Raw genomic sequence first — 12,363 nt, 5'->3', positions numbered from 1 at the left:
TCAAGAATGGTAACATTTACTGAAATAAATACAAGCTGACTTTTTCACAGTATGAGACACACTTTATAAAGATATTTCAAGAACTACCCTGGAAAAATGGCAGCACATTTTTCATAACATTTTAAGGGTTAAAGAAAGAGAAGGCTGAAAGCAGAGCCCTGCTGCATACAGCACACGTCACCTCTGCAGCAAGCCAGGAAACCGAGATGCTGAGGAAGCTGTATCCCAAATCACAGCAGAAATCCCTTCTCGTTGTGGTTAAAAAACCCCAGATATTCACGCCAAGCAAATGCTTCTCCCCGTTTTGAATTTACCTGCTATAACAAATTTCCACATTTTTGCCCCTAGAGGGGGCACATTCACTTGCAAGATTACCCATCCTTTTGTACTTGGAAATGTTTGAAGAGGAGCCAAGTCCTTGAGCTACAGAATATTTAAAAAACTCTTTGACTCGGCAGTTCTGCACACAACACCCAACAGCTCCTTGTTAGAAACTAAGGGTGTTTTTTTAGTTGAAGGTTTTTTCATGCTGACGGTGAGCTGTCTGCTGTTTGATCAGCAAAATTACCACAATATAAAATTACAACTTGGGGATATACTGTGTCACTTATCCCACTGCGACAGCAGCATCTTGTGCTGGAAATCTTCTTTCATTTAGACAGAAGTCCCCCTTTTTAAGGATAATTTGTGTTGATGAAAACACACAGAGGAAATCTTTGGCTAAAAGATCAATGTTTTAGGTGCAGCTGCTTTTGGAGGTTTTTCTGTTTGCACAGGTACCACCAAGGCAGCTATGCCCCGAGATTTATTGAGAAAACAAAACAAGAAAAGGAAATCCAGAAAAATATAGTTACACCACTCGTTACAGTCTTGTATCATTTGTGAATCTCAGAGCACACCAGCTTTTATCAAAACTGTATTGGATCCATACCTTTTGTGGTACTTTGTGATTTACAGACTGAAGCCTGAAGTCTCCATACTTCAGTTTTGTTTTACAATGTTCATTTCATTCTGTACGCCTGATCTATTTAGTAAATGTCACAGTACTAAATTTTGGATCACAGTTCATAGAAACAAGTAGATGTAGTTTGCTGCTAAAAAAAAAAAAAATAAAAATCCAAACTTCAACAGCCTTTGAATTTAGCCAGAGCAGCTAAAATTGTACCTTTCTTTAAAAGCCATGTATCTTAAAAAGAATGCTTCTACTTTAGAATAGCATACCAAAGAGTTAATTTTAAATACCATGGGGTAAGCTTGCTAAGGAATTTCTTCATCATTTATATCCTTGCCCAGCTGAACTAACATCAAGGTCAAAGCATATGCTATAAACACCGGGTTGCTTAATCATAATCAGATAAGCAATATTAAAAAAATCCTCTGAAACAGCAGCTAACTTGGAGGTCTGCCTTTTTAAAAAAAAAAAAAAAAGAAAAAAGACACAGCAGAGGAAACCTATTGCCAATAGAAACCGCACAGTCCCACCCCAGACTGAGAAACTGCTTATAAACAAATTGTTAATGTAACAGCAGGTTACCATAAACCTCACCGGTAATCCCATTCTTCCACTCACACAGGTAAAAACGTCCCTAAGACTCTCAAGTCCTATTACCTAACACTTAATGGCTTTCAAGACCGGATATACTGATTAAAGCACAGAAGACGACTACTGTGAGCAGAAGAGACTTTACGACAGTGCCACCTCCTTACCGGCACACCGCGGCTGCTGAAGGCCAAGCTGGAGCTGCAAGGAGGAGATGAGGAGATGTTGGTCCTCGCCTCCAAAGAGACACGGAGCTGTGCACACACAGCCCGGTCCTCTTCAGCCAGCTAATTCCCACTGGGCTTTACGAGGCTTTCGGTTAAGTGATCTTTGGAGAGGGTCAGGCTCTGCTACAACCTTCAAGATGTAACAGGTAACAAACGCGAAGGCAGAACATGAAGCGGTGTCATGGTGGTTGGAATTCAAAAATGAAACGATGGCTGAATGTGTTAACCAGAAGGTGTGGTGAGTGCGGAGCTATTTTAAGCAATGCAGGCAAATGCAACTTATCAGAGAGGAAGAAAGTGGTTGAATTACCCACAGCCACCACGGCAAGGCCTATCTCACCAGCCAGATGGCAGCTCTTCACCGAGGCATTCGCTGCAGCGTCCCTTATGCAGTGCAAAGCACGCAGGAAATGAAACATCCAAACTACAAAACCCTTCGTAATTTTGCTGTTATAATTGAAAACCATGTTCTGATCCTTCCTGCAAGATACAATCAGCTTGGGCCAGACAAGTTATTCAGCAGGAAGGGGCACTAAAATAATGTCAAGCTTTTATGAGAAAACACAGAGAAAAAAGAAAAAAATACATTTTTTTTGTTTCCCCGTTACCTAGGCAACCGGGGTCCTCACCAGCATAGGAAGGATGCAGCCTCCCTTAAACCAGACAAGGAAAAAGCAAGGCAAACAGAGGTTTCGCAGTTCAGGCAGGCAGCCCTGTGCCCTCCCCTGCCAGCACCACGCTTTCCCGGCGGGCAGGGTGCTCGGAGCCGCGTGAGGACAGCCAGCCCGCAGTTACACAGGTTTCCCCTTCCCTGCTTCCCCTTCCTTCCCCAGATCCCGCAGCTGGACATTGCATCAGGCAACCAGACCAAGGCCAGGTGCCAAAGCCTAGAGTGTGAGTCGGTACTTTGAATTTCCTCTGCTGGAGCATACAAAGAAACCATGTAAAAGGGGCAGATTTCAGGAAGAAAGCAGCAGAGAGGATGGGTGGCAGGCATGCAGGTCTAGGGAGGATTCTGTACTGGACATGAAAGATCAAGCTGTTATAAAAAGATCTTACAACGATATTGAGGAGACAAATGAAGCTTATCAATACTTCATGTACTTGAGTACTCTTTGTGTATTTAAATACTTCTCTAGACGCTGACATGACTTTAATAAACTTGGACACAAAACGTCCTGGTAGCAACACGAAGAACTGCCTTTGAGGGAAGCCAATGACTGAAGCAACCAACAAACCAACCCACCCACCCAAACCCTAACCCTCTCCAATTTTCTATCATTCAGAATTAAGGTACCATGGCATGTGATCTAAGGAATGCTTTGAGGATCTCAGTGACTGATTCATTATTCCAAAAATATCCCAGTTAAAGATTTACACTGTCAAGCAAGCTCTAGAGTCATTAAGTGTGGATGCTGCAACATAGTTATGGAGTCAACTTTATAGGCTTGATTCAAGTCAGACAGAACAGAAGGTACAATGCTAGAATCACAGCGGATGGGATTATTTTAGTACTTCAAAAGTAATACCAGCTTGGAGACTGAGGAATTCTGGAAGGAGCTGCAAGGCAGAGCTTCTTGTTGGTCGTTATCCAGGTAGGAGACAGCTTGAGAGTTTCAGGCGGAAAAATAAGCAGATGTGATCATCAAGCATACAGTTAGAACATTTTGAAATTAATTGCCTTGCAGGCTGTAAAAGCCTTGTTTTACTAAGATTATTAGGATGGAGATATTTCTCTGGATTAGTAAGGGAAAACACTAAAAAAGGACAGGTTGAGATACTGCTTCCACCCCTAAGCAGTTCAGAGTTTGGACTTACTTGTCCTTCTGCACATGAAAGGACTAGCAATTTAAAGAGACCTAAATGACACGAAGCTAAACTTTTGCAAGAGTTATTGAAATCAGGCATATATTACCACACTCATCTAAAAACATAAGAAGTTTAAAGGCATTTTAATGGCATTTCTGCCAAAAGCTGCATACCATTCTCTCTTCAGAAAAAGCAGCAAATTTTTTGTTTTCTGTTCATGATGTGTCTTCTATTTCTTTAGGATTTTGAGCAGTTTTGAGGAGGATTGCTCAGGAATGCCCAAAACTTAAGAACTGAGCAGATTTCCATCTCTTCTTCCCTTTCCCCAGACAGACTTGCTGCAGAAAGAGAAATTAAACCAACACAAAACACAATCTAGCATTGCAATGAGACTAGCTAATTTAAGGAGCTTAAGTGTCTGTGTATAACACATTTGCCCAAGGAACAGCTGGTTCATTTGTTTTTCTTACTGAAAAACTCCATTCCAAACCCAAGCTGAGCCTGGATCGCTGAATAAATTCGCAATAGTAGAGCTTTCACCTGTAGACTATTGGTTTGAATCTGATACAGGTCACTCATGCCTGAAACTCATTATGAGCATCAGAAAACAAGTGGATCTTCTTTTGGGTCTTACAGTACAGCAGTTCCTAGAGAGCAATGACCGACGCAGAAAAGCTGAATTATCTCTCCATCTTCATTAGTTGCCAATTCCAGGTCACAGCTGGGAAACACAGGATCTTATAAGGAAAAAAAACCATGTACTGACGTCAACAGCATGCGAGAGTTGGTGAACGGTGACTTTGCTCAGTATGTGAACAGGATTGAGACAAACAAGTGAAAACACGCAGTGGTTTGTTCCAGCTCACCTACAACCATCACAAACTGGGAGGAGTTAATAGAAAAAAGCACTTTCACATTAAACCCCATATAACTTAATAATGACTGAAACAGCTTAATGCTGCAGTTAACAACTGTAGCTCTCCTGTTTTCTGGAGGGCAACGTGTGGGAGTACTTGTGCAAGCCTGTGCCTTGCACCATGTACAGAGAACAATAAAGCAGCTATGATCGTTAATGGTGTGGATGAAACACTTCATAATAAACCACATATGTAAGCCCCCTCCCATGCTTCTTCCACACTAAACTTCCATGGGCTATGCAAATTTAAACTACTGTAAAGCTACTGTACAAAGCCCTTCTAAAGGTACAAGCTTGCCTCCTAAGCCACAGCACAACTGCTTACGCAACACAGCTCTGCTCTCATCTTCGGCCTCCCTTTATAATAAAGGACTTACTCCAGCTCCTTCAAGAATGGGTTTTGTAGATAATAACTGTTAAGCATTTAATAATTCTCATTTCAAATTCACTGAAAAACAGCTCTTCCATTATGGGAACATTATTGGTCTGGCTCAGTTCCACAGAGGAGAACAACTCCCAGAGCCAGCAGGAGATCCCAGTGCTTCAGGAGCTGCTTGGTGAGCAGGGACCAGCTCACTCCCGCTTGCGGCAATTGGCACAAGACAGACTGGAATTGTGCTTAGTGCATTACAACAAGGGAAAGGAGGAAAAAATTAAAGATACTCTGCTACTGCCTTTGTAATCCTCTCACCCGGTTCTTTGGCAGGAGAACTACCTTGTAGCTGGTTCACTGAATCAGCTATTGCACAGCTCATGCTCATCTCCGTGCTTGGATGTTCTTTAGAAAACCTGGCTCACCTGGCCTCCAAGATCACTGATAAAATAGCGTACATTCAGCTGTCTGAAAATGCTCTGCAAGGCAATAACCTGAGACACACTTGCAGCAGAGGGCTGGACTACCCGGATTCTTGAGGTCCCTTCCAACCTGAATGATCCTAACTAGCTGCTTTTGCTGTAATAACACTTTAAAGAGCAAATCTCAGTCGGAATATCTAGCCAAAGATCCCCCGTGTGTATCTTAAGTCATCCTGCTTCAAACTAAGCACACCTCGCCCTAGTGTGGGGCAGGTTTGTGAACCAAGCTGTTGATCTCATGAGTAAACCACTCTTAAAACCAGTTTTGCAACTCACGCCTGCACGCTGGCACATGGCAGGAAAACCCAAACCGCTATCACCGAATCAGCGGCGCCTGGTACCTACAGAAACCAGAGGGCAGCAGCAGTGCAGAGAGCAAAGCTTGCACTCCAAGATGGCATTGTCTGCAGTTACCTGCCAAAGAAACCGAGATGCATCTGAACAGCGAAGCGAGACAAGGGGTTTGTGCAGCTCCTTCTGCACTAATCTGCTGGGTAAGAGGGATGTGCCATTGTCACCCAGTCTGAGGTATGTCTTGTCCACGTGTTGTAACTGAAAGCCAATCTGCCTGCATGCCATTGCTACCTATCTTTGTCAGAAACCTTTTGTTTTGGGTTGGATTTTGGGGGGGGGGGGCAGGGAAGGAGTAGAGGGTGTTTATTTCAGGAAAAAGCTGGTGCAGGTCTGCAAGGTGCACCACTGGGCACACTGATCCGCTCCCTTTATCATAGCAGAGCACCAGCATCAGTTAATTCATTAGCGCTAATTAACTAGGCTGAAGGTGAAAAATAATTAAGATTAACACAATCTTCTAGAAGACCAAAATTTCTGCACTAGATAAGCAAGCCACTTTTCTTCAAATTTTAGCTGCAGTTAGCAGGTGTGTATCCCTTGCTGTCCCTGCTGTGCAGGAGCGGGGAGGGCAGGGCAGGGAGGAGAGAAGGATTAGCTGCTGTGGGAAGAGGGACGGATAGGGATGGAGAATGGTTTGGGAAGAATGCTTGTAGGGAAGGTGGGGGTCAGGGCCATGAACCAACTCCCTCAAAATTCCTCTTGAAAATCCTCACTTATGCCAACAACAGCAGTGGCAATCCTGTCAGAAGAACTGGGATCTGCAGCCCCACTGTGCTCATCTGCCAGAGAAAGAGAGGACCTACGCCGGAAAGCTCAAAACTTGACAGCGGCCTAACTTACAGAACACAGCTAATTCTTCTTTAACAGTTTTACTAGAGCACAAATACCTACAGTCTATGCAGTTCATTGGCTTTTCATCTGCTCTGGTTGTGGCAGATAGTAACTAAGACACCCATGGGGCCGGTACACACCTGTAATCCACAACGTGGCTAAGGACTGACAGTTACTAGACCAGGGCTATGAATAACAACTATGAACTAAACAATGCAAGAAGATAGTGAATTTTAACCACAACCAATGGGCTCAGTGGCTGGTTAACCAGTCACCTAGTCATGGCATCCTTTACAATAAGTCTCCCCATCCCTTTCCTTGCAGGCTTTTGGCATGATACAAACTCTAGAACAGACCGACTCATCGGTGAATTGTTCTTTATCCAAATCAGGTTTGATAGAGAAAGTCAATTATGTATTAATGTCCGGTAGTTGTCATGTTAGCAATACCATATGTACTGCCACTTCTGTATCACTCTGTAGAACTTGGATCTAATGTTGCAAGAACGTAACAGCTTCCAAGAAACATTACATCAGGGTTCAAAGATGACAAGTCTTTTTACTAATGAAGTATTCATGTACCATTCTGCTTTGCATGCCATTAAAATAGATGCCTGTCTAGACAGGCTTCTTAGATAAAAATTTAAAAAAAAATATGGTTGGTAAAAGAGTTTTTCTGTATATCCTCTTCACTTACATTTGCTGTTCTCCATTATCCGTCTGCTTAAAGGGGGTGGGGGGATTTGGACAAAAAAAGAAAGCATAGTATCACAGTCATCTGAGCCTCTATCATATCCCTCCATGAACAGCTGATGTGGCAATGTTTAAAGTGACCAGGTTATCTGTTCAGTGTGAGGATGCACAGAAGCTGAACTCAGATTTACAGAAGCTGTCACTGCCTTTGTTACCACTGAATATTTAACTAGTCTGTTGTTCCCATAAACCAAGAGAGAATACCTAGCACTCAGCATCCAAAATCCTATGCTTAACACCAGGGAAAAACAAATGGGAGGTTAACAATAGCATTTTACACAACTGATAGAGATTTTCCTTCTTCTCGTCAACCACAAAGACTTAAGCAGTTTTTGCTTTCTTTGGAAGTCTACAAAGCTTTTCCTCTGCTCTCCTAAAACAGGCTTGTAAAAGTCTCCTTCCGATGCAGAAGTCATGGATATTTGACTACGATGCTGAAGAAAGGCCACCAGAAAACGTAGCATACTGGCTCTTGAGGTACAGACGCTTTATTCTTTCACAAAACAGGAGAAGGGAAGATGCCATCTGGACTGCAGAAGTTCCGTTAATCCTAAACTAAACCTCTATGTTTACAAAGGCTCCATCATCCTATAAAAAGCGACATGCTTTGTGAGCACTGTTTTCGGAGGAGAAAAAAAGTCTTTGTCCATTACAGTAGGACGTTTTGCGTAATAACTATATAAAACATAACTATTCAGTCTCACTTTCCAAATATGACAAGCTACTTCGTCTTCCAGAAGTAACTGGAAATAGCAAAGTAACTGCTATGCTATTTGGATTTTACTTTAAGAGTATTCTCCTTTAGCTAAGACCAACAGGACACTAGTGATCAACACTGTGGACCACTACATCATCCAACAAATATGCTGGAGCCTGCTGCGTTCCTTTCCAAATAGGACAAAAGGCAAAGATAACTTTACCTTTGCTTAAGACTAATCTCATGAAGTACAATCCACTTGTCCTTAACTGCATGTTCTACTTTGGAATGACTCTTGTAGCCACCTCAAGAAAAAACATGTCCTTTGCTTCTCAGGTGGAGAAGACACAGTCTGACCATGCTAAGAAGCCCTGCCCTGTGCAGGGAGGTTCAATTAGCAACTAGTGACCACAGCAGCTTGAGCTGCTCCATCTCCACTACATGACCCTTGTCAGTGCGCTTAACCTTCAAACAACGCCCTGCCCACCGCAATGCCCACTCTGGACAGCAAAATGATATTTAACACTTAGTTTCATCTGAACTCAAAGTGGGTATGGATGGAAATTTGGCTTGGGATAACACTTATTATAGCTTCAGCTAACAGAGCAGCAGTGAGAACCCCTTAGACCGAACACAAAAGCAAAGGTTGGCTTTTATGGAGTGTGAAGTCCCACACCAGTCTGCAATGAGAAAAGCATGTAGAAAACTACTTTCTAAGACTAAACAACAACTCTCCCCATGAGCTACCTATATGGAACAGGGGATAGAAAGAAAGCACAGAATGACCCATACAGAAGTTTACCCTGTACCATTTTTTTCTTACTGCTCCCAAACTCGCCTATAGCCCTGTGCTGACATTCAAAGGCCTATTAATGAGCATGGAAGTCATTTATTTGCATGCCCAGTCTCCAAGGATAATGAGCAAAAACGTTAAAGGCTCCAGGGAGGTCAAGCAAACTGACACAATTGCACATTAGTACCTACATCCTAAAATAAAACTACAACACAAGGCTGTTTGAAAAGGTGGGGGTGGAGGGGATTAAAGAAGGTTACAGGAAAGATTTGAAGCAACAGAAGGCTGCAGCATTGCTTTATCCCATGTAATGTGCTCTTCACCTCCAAGATGCTGTTCCTTCAGTTACCTTGTTTATAATAAAAAAGAAAAAAAAAAAGTATCAATTAAGCATAAATGTAGAAGACTGCATGTTAGTCAGAGCTGCATCACACCCTAAATGTGCACCTAGCAGACTTTGGAGATCTGCACAGACAGAGAGAGCCCAGACAGGTTAAACATTCAAGGCCTTGCTGCAGCTATGACCTTCTACAAAAAACTTCCTTGATTGCTATGGAACAAATAAATGCAGGTCTGAAATGTCATTATTTTTGTATAATGACTAATAGTCAAAACATGTATGGAAACACACTTTATTTTATTGCAAGTTTTCTTTGCAATAATGCTACAAAACAAACATCGCTTACTCTGTACTAGGCTCTGTGTTAGGCTCAGACATGTATCAGCAAAAAAGCAAAGCCCACTCCGCTTCTCAGTGATAACTGTCAGCAAAAAGCAACTTCCAGCTCTAGGTGCAAACTCACTCAGCCTCTTCCAAGTTATGATTTAGAAGTCCCTTATTGTTTTAATCTTTTCCAGCTATATTATCACAGGGCATGTTAGCACTAAGGAAAAAACTAAATTTATTGGAAATTAGTATTTTTCCCCTTACCGGCAAATCTAGATTTCACCAGATGAAGCTGGTGTCTATCACACACTTTCATCAGGCTCTAGTGCATCCCTATCAGCCTGCTAACTGCTGAACATATTCAGGAGTTTTCTCCTCCATTTCCAGAGGTGAATCTGTTCTGTAACACACTCGCTGAAGGCCAGTAATGACTTGAAGTTGCCATCCCAAGGTATTTATTGAAAGAGGTTGTGGAAGATTGAAAAGTACTAAAATACCTCCTTGTGGCTCACTACCAGGCTAGCGAGTACCACCTGGGCTCTCTGTAACACACCCCAGGTAGGACTTTCCTCAGCCATTACCTGGCCCTAAAAAGTTGTGCTAGGGAGAAGCCTTCTCCTGCAACGCAAGACACTTCTGACCATAGCTATCTTGCCTTGGTCTTGGAGAAAAGTTACCGTCTTCCTATTATTTAAACACCTGAAGCCAAAACAGAGAAAGATGACAAATGTCATGGCTGCTGTCAACTGGAGATCATGGAGGAGGAGCAGGATGCATCCATGGTTCAGGAGCAAGCGAGACACCCAAAGTCTGGCTGAGCCCCTCATTTACCAAACTGAGGCACTACAAAGGACACCAATTCCTTCAGCAACACCAATTTTAGGGCAAAACGCTCTGTGTCAATTACAGAAGCAAGCAATACCACCTCTGAAGATCACCTTTTCACACAGAAGGCAGCATCTTGGGGGCTCTCATTGGCTTACACTGAAATTTTCAATGAGGAATATATTTTAAACACTTCATATTTCTTTTTCTCATTTTACTAGCAGACAGCAAGGCAGATGAAGCCGATACCCACTTTTACCACTGTAAGTGGCCAATGATGGAGTAAATGTGCACCCCTGTGAAGTATCTAATAAACTAGACATCATGTCCTGACCACTACCAGATACCAGAAGAATATTATTAACTTAAAACAGACATATCCCTGTCTGGAAGGTCTGTAACATGCAGATCAACAAGCAGTCTGCAGCTTCTTATACGAAGAATTTGAGACGTTCTTTTGTCATGAGTCCATGTTTATTTTAAGCATTTAATGGCCATCATGTAGAGTCAGTCTTGGTTTGTTTTGTGGTTTTTTTTTCCCTTAAAGGACTTAGCTGCACTTCCCTGGTCCCACATTAATGGTTAAAAAAAAAAACCAGGCAGTTCTGAAAAGTGTTGTACAGTTGTCCTCACTGCACCAGAAAAGGCAAATTGAAACCAAAGACAGGAAACAGACGGGCATATGCTACCAGGGGAAGAGACTTGAGAAGAGTCCAAGCAATTATGTTGACGAAGCTCCTCAAAATACCTTTCAAAAAACAAGAGCAGAAGTTAAAAATATTTAAGGAAAACAACTGTAGGATGTAGCCATAAGTGGGTTTATATTTGAAGGGTTGATAGTTTCTAACCTGCACTTAGATATATATTTCAGCCAGCCACAACTGCTTTACATCCTGATGATTTGATTCAATGCTCCATTTGAAGAAAACATGGAAATCCAGTGTCCCTCAGAAATGACGTTGAGCATCTATTTTAAAAATATTAATCACAGCAGAAATGATGGAAAGCATCATCTTAATTGTAGCTCCGGACTGAAGAGGCTTTTGAGAAAATAGACTCCGTTTCAAGGTTAGGAATCTGGTGAAACACAACAGCGTAACATGTGCTTTGCTAGCACCAACACATTGCACCCAGGACAGCAGAGAGAGCTTGTATCGTTCCTACAGAAAACATCTGACACATGAGTCGGCAGCCACAGAATCACACACGTCCCAGTGCCACAAGCGCTAACGAAGGCTACAAGGGGGTAAAGAAATTAATGCAATTCCCAAATACAGAGGGGTCTTCTCACCATCTTCCACAGTAGCCCTTTGCTTTAAAGCAGCACAAGGTGCTTTTTACATTGTGAATACAGGTACTTAATTCCTCAGTGTCTGGGTACTGGCCCAAGCATGTCAGCTTTAAGCAAATGGGAGGAAAGAGCAAGAGATCCCACAGAATGATCTGGAATTTTCAAGAGGACAGAAAACAAAATAACAGAAAGGGGTGCGCCGTTAGAATAAAAGCACCTCCAGTAGTGATACACTAATCCGATTCCAACAATTATCTTTAATTGCCTCATTGATTAGCTATTGTCATTCCCCCTCACTCTCTACTCACAAACCTCTGTACTCAGCTTTCCACCACACGCTGTGCACAGCAGTTGCAATGCAGAAAGAACACGAATATTGGCCAAACGTTAACCTGGCTGTTATTTGCTTCCTTGAGAACAAGAGAAACACCAACCCTGTGGAACACTGCCTGGTAGGCGCTGCAGACGCAGCCTTCTCACATGGAATTCGCCAGTTACAAAAGAATTTATTGGCATTTCTCTAACTTTCAGCCAGCAAATCTCTTGAACAGCTCACTTTTACAACAAGCATTTCTCTGATGAAAAATACCATACGAAACACACAGTTTTTATTCAGCCACAAGCTGCATGGTGACGGCCTAGCGATGGATGATACTCCAAGCATCTCTTCAAGCATCTCTACCTCTCGCTTCTTCCAACCACATCCCAGCGGAGCATAGTCCTCCCAGGACACAGGGACTACATCCCAGCACTCTTCAGAAACCTGGAGTTGCACCCAGCCCAGGGGATGGACATGAATAACCCAT

The 12,363-nt window shown here is 42.6% G+C and overlaps 1 protein-coding gene across 1 annotated transcript in view; it reads right to left on the bottom strand.

The window, feature by feature from the left end:
- UBTD2 (ubiquitin domain containing 2) overlaps nucleotides 1-12,363 on the bottom strand; it is a 61,635-nt gene that overhangs the window by 7,079 nt on the left and 42,193 nt on the right. The gene's annotated exons all lie outside the window — the stretch shown is intronic.

Source organism: Haliaeetus albicilla, chromosome 27 (assembly GCF_947461875.1).
Source record: "Haliaeetus albicilla chromosome 27, bHalAlb1.1, whole genome shotgun sequence".
NCBI lineage: Eukaryota > Metazoa > Chordata > Aves > Accipitriformes > Accipitridae > Haliaeetus > Haliaeetus albicilla.
Note: the sequence above shows the minus strand (reverse complement) of the source record. Positions and strands in the feature narration are given on the sequence as shown.